This window comes from Fringilla coelebs (assembly GCF_963513975.1).
Source record: "Fringilla coelebs genome assembly, chromosome: Z".
Lineage (NCBI taxonomy): Eukaryota > Metazoa > Chordata > Aves > Passeriformes > Fringillidae > Fringilla > Fringilla coelebs.
Window position 1 is genome coordinate 57,525,102 of NC_140031.1, and position 10,695 is coordinate 57,535,796.

Here is a 10,695-nt window from a genome sequence, read left to right on the forward strand (position 1 = left end):
CCGGCGGGCTCGGCTCTGCTCCCTCCGCCCCGGGGAGGGGCCGGGGCCGCTCCGCCCGCAGCCCCCGCGGACCGCCCCGGCTCCTGGCCGGACCCCGCTGCTCGCTGCCGCCTTGTAGCGGCGCTCGGTGCGGGCTGGAGCTGCTTTGCGGGCCGGAAACCTGCTGGTTACAGCACGGCCGAAAAAAATAAAAGGGAAGAAAAGGAAACAAAAAATAAAGTGGGAAGGGGCGGAAGGAGGAGAGAAGAAAAAAAGAGGGGGAAATGGGAAGAAAAAAAAAAGAGAGGAAGAATAAGAGGACAAAAGAAAAGAGGAAAAAGAGGAAAAACGGGGAAAAGCAGAGGAGAAGGCAGAAAAGAAAAGGAGGAGAAAGGCAGAAAAGAAGTGGGGGAAAACCAGGGAGAAGTGGAGGAGAAAGGGAATTCACAGAATCATAAAATAGTTTAGATCACAAGGGAGTTTAAATATGGTCTAGTTCTAACCCCACTACTTTGGGCATGGATGCACCCACTGCATCAGGTTGCTCAGAGCCCTATCAAACTTGGTCTTGAACACTGACAAAGATGGAGTTCTAAACATGTGTTCTGCCCACAGGCAGCCGTGAGGTTCCAACTGCCTGGCAGCTGCTGCCAGTGTTGCTGCATCTCCCCATGCAGAGCTGTTCACCACCATTTCAGCAGTGACCCCTCACATAAGTCCTCTCAATTTTGGCAGGGATTTGACAGCTGTTAGTTTGCTGGCTTGTTTGAAAGTTGTTGGAATTAAGCTTACTGCCTAAAATGGTTGCTCTGAACATAAGACAGGATGACCAGGAGGTCAGGCCCAGCCAGAATGGGTTTCTGGAAGACAGGTCCTGCCTAACCAACCAAATGTCCTTTCGCAGCAAGGTGACACAACTAGAGAATGAGGGAAAGGCTGTGGATGTTGTCTATCTAGACTTCAGCAAAGCCTTTGACACCATCTCCCGCAGCATTCTCCTGGAGAAGCTGTCAGCTCATGATGTTTATGAGTGAACTCTTTGCTGAGTAAGAACTGGCCAGATGGCTGGGGGCAGAAAGTTGTGGTGAATGGAGTTAAATGCAGCAGGTCACTAGTGGTGTTCTCCAGGGGTCAGTATTTGGGCCAGCCCTGTTTTATGTCTTCATCACCCACCTGGATGGATGAGAGGATAAAGTCCACACCCAGCAAGTTCACAGATGACACCAAGTTGGATGGGAGTGTTGACATATGGGGCGGGAAGGCTCTTCAGAGGGATCAGGACAGCCTGGATTGATGGACTAAGGCCAGCTGCATGAGGTTCCACAAGACCAAATGCTGAGTGATGCCTTTGGGTCACAACACCCCAGGCAGTGCTACAGGCTGGAACAAGAGTGGCTGGAAAGCTGCCTGGCAGAAAAAGATGTGGGGGTGCTGATCAAGAGCAGCTGACCATGGCCCATCATGTGCCCAGGTGGCCAGGAAGGACAATGACATCTTGGTCCATAGCGGCAATAGTGTGGCCAGCAGGACCAGGGCAGTGATTGTCCCTCTGTACTTTGCAATGGTGAGGCCAGTTCTGGGCCCCTCACAACAAGAAAATCATTGAGGTGCTGGTACTGACAAATTTTTGGAACTCTGACATTTTAGGACCACAGACAAACATTTAGGTCCAGAAAGGAGATGCATATTGTACAGAGGGTGCAAGATGGAAGTTTTCTTACAAATCAAGCACACCAAGGAGTAAAAACCAGGATAATTTATGCACAAAATTTTACATAAACCCGCCTATCCAATACCTAGATACCACCTACCTCATGCATAGTCATTTAGTTTGCACACCTTATAATTTGTCACCATGCCTGCATGGGTCTCTTCTGGGGTCTCTAGTGGTCACTCTTGGTCATTTGGGGAGGTGTCCTCTATGAAGTTTCAAGCAAAGTTCACCTCAGGTCCAGCAGAACCTAATGGTTTTTTCCAACTTTGATGATTCTGTAATTCTGTATAGACAACCAGGTATGCACATGCTTGTGCCTCAGTCAGGGCCTCAGCATGGTCATGGAAAAGACACATTGAATCTTCTCCAAGATCCTAATACTTTCCGACCCTTTTCCCCATAACAATCTCACCACTACCCAGTACCAGCAATACTTGTTCATGTAGACATTTCTCTCTCAAGTCAATTCAACCTACACTGGCTATGCTAGGCCTACTATTGTAACTCTCAGCAGTCTCTGAAAATTTATACCCAGAAGACAGACATAATTTAGAATACCATGATAGTCTAGAAATGGCTAGTAGCCTCTGCTAATGAGGTGTCACTGCAGTGCTGACAGCTTTCTAAAGACACCTGAGTTTTTTCTATCCTTTGTCACAGGAATGTGACTAGTGTTTCTGCCCAGTAAATTTTTGCTGCATTCTATGAATTTATGTCTGCATCTGATTATTTTCAAAGGGGTGACATGTCTAGACAAGAGGGAACTCCAAAATGAACTCAGTAAAATGGCTAATTTCCAGCAGGTTGTATGATATGTCTGACTTCTCCAGGCACTTGGTATCAGGCCAGAAGTGTTACAGAGACAAAACCCCATTGCCATGGAAAGATACAGCTCTGTCCTCTGCCAGGACTGTACCTCCATTGCATTGATTTCCACTGTACTATCAGGTCATGAAATTAATCTTGATTACAAGGAAGGTAGACATCAAGGGAAAACAATACTGTGTTTCAACTTCATATTTGCATAATCCAAATATATTGCTTGGAAAAGGACAGAGCAAAATGAGTCAGAAGGGCAAGAGCAGCAGAGCTATTAGCCTGTGAAACTGCAGGCTAACAGGCTAACACACAGGTTTAGATCCCCTTGAATACAGCTGCCTTGTACATTTCCAGATATAACTGTCTTTGCTAATAATCAGCACCACTGTATTTGTGCTTAGCTTCATTCTCTGTTTCTACCACAGCAACGTATTCTTCCCTCTTCCACTCTTGCAGGAGACGGATGGTGTTTTGGAGGATGAAGCAGCAGTACACCAAAGCCGTGGTCTCTCACTTCATACACATCTTTGCAGTGTCCCTAAGATTACTTCACAAAATCAAGCACAGCTTTTTCTGCATTCCTTCTTTAACAATTTTTAGATTTTAATTGATAATTAGATACAAAATTAATTAAGTTCATTGCTACTCCACATTCAACAGAGATTAAGGAACAGTCCAGCAGTTCCTCTTCAATTTTGCTACTGTGTACAGAGATTCAGCCTAATATTTCTATCATGCTGTTCTGGCTTCAGGTGGGATAGAGTTAATTTCTTCTCAGTGTTCTGAGAATTTCTCTCTGCTGTGTTTTGGATGAGAATGGTGTTGGTAACATACTGATGTTTTGGTTTTTGCTAAATCCTGTTTTTCCAAAGTCAAGGACTTTTTATTCCCTCTTTTCATCATGCTCTCCCAAATCGGTAGGGAGCATAGCAGGGACAGGTGACCATAACTGACAAAAGTATATTCCACACCATAGAATGTCATGCCCAGTACCAAAACTGGGGGGAGTCACCTATCTGGGTTTGAGAAGGGGAGTCTGGTATCAATCAGCAAGTGGTGAGCAATTCCATTGTGCATCACTTGTTTTTTTCCCTTTTTGTTATAATTGTTATTTTACATTATTTTCAATTATCAAATTGTTCTTATTTCAATGTATAAATTTTAATTCAGCTCTCCTTCCCACTTCTCCAAACTGTCCAGCTTTTGGGCAGATCTCTGGGTAATGTTCTCAGTTATTTATCTGACCTTTAAGAAGACTTGAACCATTTGCAATAACATGGTGGCACCCACTAAAAAGACCAGTCGGCTTTCAAAGGTAGTCAAAGGATATTCAAAATCTTGAAAATTCTTGACTATTGTAATCAGCCTGGAGAGCAAGGAAGTTAAAAAGAGGAAGAAAAAAATAGGAAAGTGTTCCCCTCATAGGTTGTTCCTCTGAGGAGAAAAATACAAAGATTATTAATTGTTCACAGTGAAGAACTCCCAAAGCACAGAGGTGCCTGTAATGCTGAATACATACACCTGATTGGTGTCCTGGCCAGCAGCACCACATATTATAGTCCCATCCTACAAAATACACCACAGAGAACAAGTACTGCAAGTATCACTGGTACAATACATACAAAATGTCACAAATATGAGAGCGAATAAGTCCACATTGTAGCTAGCAACTGATAAACTACTGCAATGAATGTTTATAACAATTTTCTTTTAGCACACTTTCAGACATGCCCTTATATCAGCCTTTTGGGTCCATGATCAGCTGCCAAAAAGACTGTTGTGGTTTAAGGCCAGATGGAAATTAAGCACAAAGCAACTTGCTCAACTCCACCCCCTCTCTCTACCTCGAATCCAGCGCAATGTGGAGAAGGACCAGAGTAAAATTCATATGTTGTGATAAGAACAGTTTAATAATTAAAAATACAGTAAAATACAAGGAGGAGAAGGAGGAGAAGGAGGAGGAGGAGGAGAAGAAGAAGAAGAAGAAGAAGAAGAAGAAGAAGAAGAAGAAGAAGAAGAAGAAGAAGAAGAAGAAGAAGAAGAAGAAGAAGAAGAAGAAGAAGAAGAAGAAGAAGAAGAAGAAGAAGAAGAAGAAGAAGAAGAAGAAGAAGAAGAAGAAGAAGAAGAAGAAGAAGAAGAAGACAACGATGACAAACAAGGGATCTACAATGCAATTGCTCACCCCCTGCTGATTGATATCAAACTCCTCCTTTCCAAGCCCAGAAGAGCTGCCATTTCAGGAAACTCTCCCCACTTTATATACCAGGCATTATGTTCTCTGGTATGAAATATCCCTTGGGCATTTCAGGTCACTCGTCCCAGCTATACTCCCTCCCAGTTTGGTTTTTTTCTGGCAGAGCATGAGATAAGGAGGGGGAAAAAGTCCTTGGCTTTGGATAAGTACAATTTAGCAAAAATCAAAACATTGCTGTGTTATCAACACCATTCTCATTCTCAATCCAAAACACAGCAGTGTAACAGCTACTGAGAAGAAATTAACTCTGCCCTAGCTATTACCTGAATAGCTGAATTGTTTGGAGTGGCAGGGTGTGTGGGGTTTTATGAGCAAGCATGAAGGGCAGTGAGCACCTTAAAGATGTTTGCGCCTTATCCCTGAGCAAGTACAGAATCCAGAAACTAGTAAACTACTTTTTTAAAGTGTGCTGTCACCCTGGTAGCCCAGAGAGAAACCAAATCACTGCAGCATGTTGTGACCTGGCCCAGGCTTATTGAGCCATGGTCAACACTGCTCAGTAGTCTCAGGGGGAAAAGAAGATCTCTGAATCTGACAATGAGATGAAAACAGACCATGCAGCTGGTCCAGCCACTGTGAGACACTGCAGCTGCTCCAACCTCAGCAACAAGGAACTGCCACTGAAACCACTGAAACAGAATCTACAGGTGCCAATGTCAGTTAGCCCTGTACAGAAGCAATAGATATGTACATGAAAGTCAGCCTTTAAAAAACCTTTAATAAAAACAGTCAAGGAGGATGGGAAGAATAAAGAGAACAAAGAAGCAGCACTGTCACAAGGGTGAATTACAGAGCCATCAACAAGGTCTTCACAGGAACTGGAAGAGGAGAAAGAAGAGACAGCCACAACTTGATCCCTTTCCCTGAATGACCTGTGGAAGATATGAGAATATTCAGTCATTGTCCAGGTGACTGTATAATCACCTGGCTGCTCCAGTGCTAGGATAACAGAGCCAACAGTGTGGCTTTGAGAGAGTAAGGAAAGCAGGGAGCTGGGATCACTTGCTGAGAAACCCAGCATTGACAAAGCAATTGGAAAAAGGACACAAGTCCTTTGTCTGTGGACATGACTCTTATCAAGTGTGAGGGCAAGGTGTCCCTACAAAGAAGATATTCCATGTAAATGGAATAAGCAAATGGGCTGCAATAGAGAAAAGTATTAAATACCTGAGGGAATTAGCCATATGAGGAGTGATATATTTTGACCTGGACAATGTGCAGCTCTCCCAGGTCCAGATGATGTCTTATGTCCACAATTCATGGTGGAAATTTCTACAGAGTGCACCAACAGCATATGCCAACCCCTTGTCAACAATAGTTTGGAAAGATTATGTACAACAAACAGTGGGTGATTTTCCACATCCAGGAATACAAAGACAGTTTTCCTTCCCCCATCACTGCAGCTGTGGAAAAGCTATCAGATAAACTGACTCAGGATTTTCAGGATTTCTGAGGGAATATGTCCTGCTCCTTACCTATAAGGGCCCCTATTTCTATGACTGACAGCAGGTGTCCTCTTGCTCAAGAAAGAGGTTATAAAAGGTACACACCACAGGGTACCCTGTGGTTTTACCAGCAGGATCATGGGAGAGGATATGATGAAGTGGTATGAACATTCCACCCTGATCCTAGATGCAGAGGTGCGGGAATTGAAGGAGAAAACAAGCACAGTGCCATTTTTTTTCCAGGGAGGTTGCTGCTCTAGTCTGCAGCAGACAGTTTTCTAGGCAGAATGAAGGTCATACTACTGACCCTGTGGAAAGCTCTAATCCATTTCTACAAGATGTTAGTGAGGAACCTTCAGATCAGTATTAGAGGGGCCCTGCCTCTATCCAGGTGGAGGAAACGGATGACTGGGTTTACTGGACTGTGTGGATTTGATGGCCTGGCACAGCAGCCCCACAGGATTACAAGGCTTTGGTAGACACTGGTGCACGTTGTACCCTAATGCCATCAAGCTAAACAGGGACAGAATCCATTTGTATTTCTGGAGAGACAGCTAACTGTGTTGGAGGCTAAGATTAGTCCAACTGGGAATTAGAGGCAAAAGCACCCTAGTGTACCTGGACCAGAGGGTGCATGCATCCTTGGCACAGACTGTGCCAGGAGATGATATTTCAGAGATACAAGAGGGTATTGGTGGGCTTTTGGTATAACTTCTTCAGTGACAGAGGAAATTAAACAGTGCTCTACCTTGCCTGGTCTCTCAGAGGACTCTCCTGTTGCTGAAGAACAGCAGGTGCCAGCCACCACTGCAGTGGTGCATGGGAGAGCACCATTGCTGGCTGGAGAGCCAAGGAGTGATCAGCAGGACCTGCCTACCCCTTACCAGCCCCATGTGGCAAGTGTGAAAGTCTAATGGGGATGGAGACTAAGAGTAGATTATCACAGCCTGAGCGAATGCCACCTCTGAGTGCTGCCACACCCAACACTGGAGCTTTAATACTAACAGGAGTCAAAGGCAGCCAAGTGGTGCCACCACTGCCATTGGTGACATGTTTTTCTCAATCCCTCTGGCAGCAGAGGCAGGCCACAGTTTGTTTTCACTTGGAGGGATGTCCAGTAGACCTGGAACTGACTGTGCCAGGGACAGAAACACAGCTCCACTATCTGCTGTGGACTGATCCAGACTGCACTGGACAGGGTGAAGCAGCACACCTGGACTATATTGATCTTTTTGTTTGGAGGAGTAATGAAGAGGTTTTTGAGAAAGGAAAGAAAATCCAAATCCTTCTATAGTCCATTTTTTCCATAAAACAAGGTAAACTAAAGGGATCTGCATAAGACATGCAATTTTTAGGAATAAAATGGCAAGATGGACATCACCAGATCCCAATGGACATTATTAACAGGAAAACAGTGATGTGGCCACCAACTACCTAGAAATAAACATCAGCTCTTAGGCACTGTGGGATTTTGGAGAATGAACATTTCAAATTAGTCTGATTGTAAGCTCCCTCTAGCACGTGACACAGAAGAAGAATGATTTTAAATGGGGCCTTGGGCAGCAGCAAGCCTTTGAATAAATCAAACAGGAGATAATTCATGGTGTATCCCTTGGGCCAGTCTGAATAGGTCAAGATGTTAAAAATGTGCCTTATACTGAAGCTGATGAGAATGATTCTTCCTGGAGACTCTGACAGAAACATCAGGTGAGGCTCAAGATTGAACTCTAGGTTTTTGGAATTGAGCATACAGAGGATCTGAGGCCTACTATACTCCAACTAAAAAGAAGATACAAGGCAGCTTATGGTGACCAAGCCAGTTTGAAGGTGATTGGTACTGAAGCACAGCTCCTCCTGGTACTCTGGTTGCACAGTGGGCTGGATATTCAAAGGGGGGATCTCCACTACACATCGTGCAACCAATGCTATATGGACTATGTGGGCTGCTCTGGTTGCACAATGAGCTTGGATAGGAAACCTCATCATCCAGGAATCTTAGAAATGATCAAGGACTGACCAGAAGGCAAAGATTTGGGAATGTCACCAGAAGGAGAGGTAATATGTGCTGGAGATGCTCCACTATATAATACATTACTGGAAAGGAAGGAGCAATATGTCTATTTTATTTCAATCCTTGTGTGAAAACACTGGAGATGGAAATTGGCTGTATGGAGTCCCCCACAACAAGTTGCAGAAACTGCTGAAGGAGAAGGTGAATTGAGTCAGTTTGCAGAATTGAAAGCCATCCAGCTGGCCTTAGACATTGCTGAATGAGAGAAACGTCCAATGCTTTATACTGATTCACAGGTGCCCTGCGGCGGCAGTTGCAGTAATGGAAGCAGAATAATTGGCAGCGTAGGGGTAAACCCATCTGAGCTGCTGCATTGTGGCAAGATATTGCTGCTGAGATGGAGAGCCTGGTTGTGAAGGTGCATCATGTACCCAAGCGCTGGGCCGCTGAAGAACATCAGAATAACCAGCAGGTGGATCAGGCTTCCAGGACTCAGGAGCCTCAGGTGGACCTGGACTGGCAACTCAAGGGTAAACTATTTCTAGCTTGGTGGGCCCATGACATCTTGGGACGCCAAGGAAGAGATGCAACATAGAGATGGGTTTGGGATTGAGAGGTGGACTTGACCAAGGACACAGATTATCCATGAATGTGAAACATGAGCTGCCATGAAGCAGGCCAGGCGGGTAAAGCCTCTTTGGTATGGAGGATATGCCTGAAGTATAAATATGGGGCGGCCTGGCGGATTGACCATATCATACCCCCCTAAATCTGTGATGGCAAGTGCCATGTGCTTACAGTGGTGGAAGCAGCCACCGGATGGCTGGGGACGTGCACTGTGCCTCATGCCATTGCCTGGAACACCATTTGTGCCTGGAAAAGCAAGTCCTGTGGCAAAATGGCACCCTAGAAAGATCTGAATCAGACAGTGGAACTTCCTTCCTAAAAGTCCTCATAGACATTTGGGCAAAAGAACATGGCATTGAGTAGATGCATCATTCCCTAACGTGCACCAGCCTCTGGAAAGAACAAATTATGTAATGGACTGTTAAAGACTACACTGAGAGCAATGGGTAGTGGGACATTCAAATGCTGGGATAAACATTTAGCAAAGGCCACCTGGTTAGATACCAGAGGATCTGCCAGCCAGGCTGGCCCTGCCCAAAGTTTTTTGTGGTGTAGAAGGGGATAAATTTCCTGTAGTGTATACTAAAAACATGCTGGGGAAAATGGTCTGGGTTATTCTTGCCCAGGCAAAGGCAAACCCATCTGAGGGATTGCTTTTGCTCAAGGACCCAAGCGCACTTGGTGGATAATGCTGGAGAATGGGGAAGTCTTGCGTGTGCTTCAAGGCAATTTGATTTTACATGAAAATAGACAATGAGTTAAATTGTGTGATGTTCATCACTATATTACCACTTCTGTGGGTAGAAGCAGTAATAATAGGTACATGTGTATCACCTCACAGAGCACCTCATGGCATCTATCCTAATCACAACTGTTCTGGGGATCTGAGCCTGACTTCCCTCTGATCATCACACTCACAAAAACGAACTTTGATAAAACCACCAAGTGCAGCAATACCGGGATCAGAACTGGCTCAAATGTACAGCATGCAACAAACCAACACCTCATAACATCTTTTCTGCTCGAAAGACTCTTACCAAGGATGAAGGCCAAAGTCATGGATTAAATGAGGTCAACAAACTTTTTCTTTTAATTGTGTGGATGTTTTATGAACACTTAACAGAGTGTTCTATTGACTAAAAGAATGTTTGTATATCTATTAAAAGAGATAAATAGGAAAGGTGATGGGATATTGGGGAGTGTGAAATTTGACACTCCCCAATAATGCAGATAATATGGAATAAGCAGTGGGTATTGTCGTGATTAGAGCTACGGTAATTTCTTCTCAGTAGCTGCTGCAGTGCTGTGTTTTGGATTTAGAATGAGAATGGTGTTGATAACATAGCGATATTTTGGTTTTTGCTAAGTAGTGTTTATCCAAAGTCAAGGACTTTTTCCCTCCTTGTCTCATGGTCTGCCAGTGATAAGATACCAAAAAAAAAACAAACTGGGAAGGAGGACAGCTGGGACAATTGACCTAAACTAACCAAACAGATATTCCACACCAGAAAACATCATGTCTGGTATTTAAACTGCAGGGTTACCCAGAAGGCCAGCAGATCTGGGTCCAGAATGCGAGTCTGGCATGTCAGTGGCTGGTGAGCAATTGCATCATGTATCACTTTTTTGTTTTATTATTTCCCATTATTATTGTATTTTACTGTATTTTCAATTATTAAACTGTTCTCATCTCAACATGTAAGTTTTACTTTGACTCTCATCCCCATTCTACCACCGTGGGGGGAAAAGAGCAGAAAGTTGAATAAGCGGTTACAAGGTGTTTCATCTCTAACTGGGCATCTCCAGCTGTGCAAAACTACAACACGTTTTTAATATGTTATTTTAA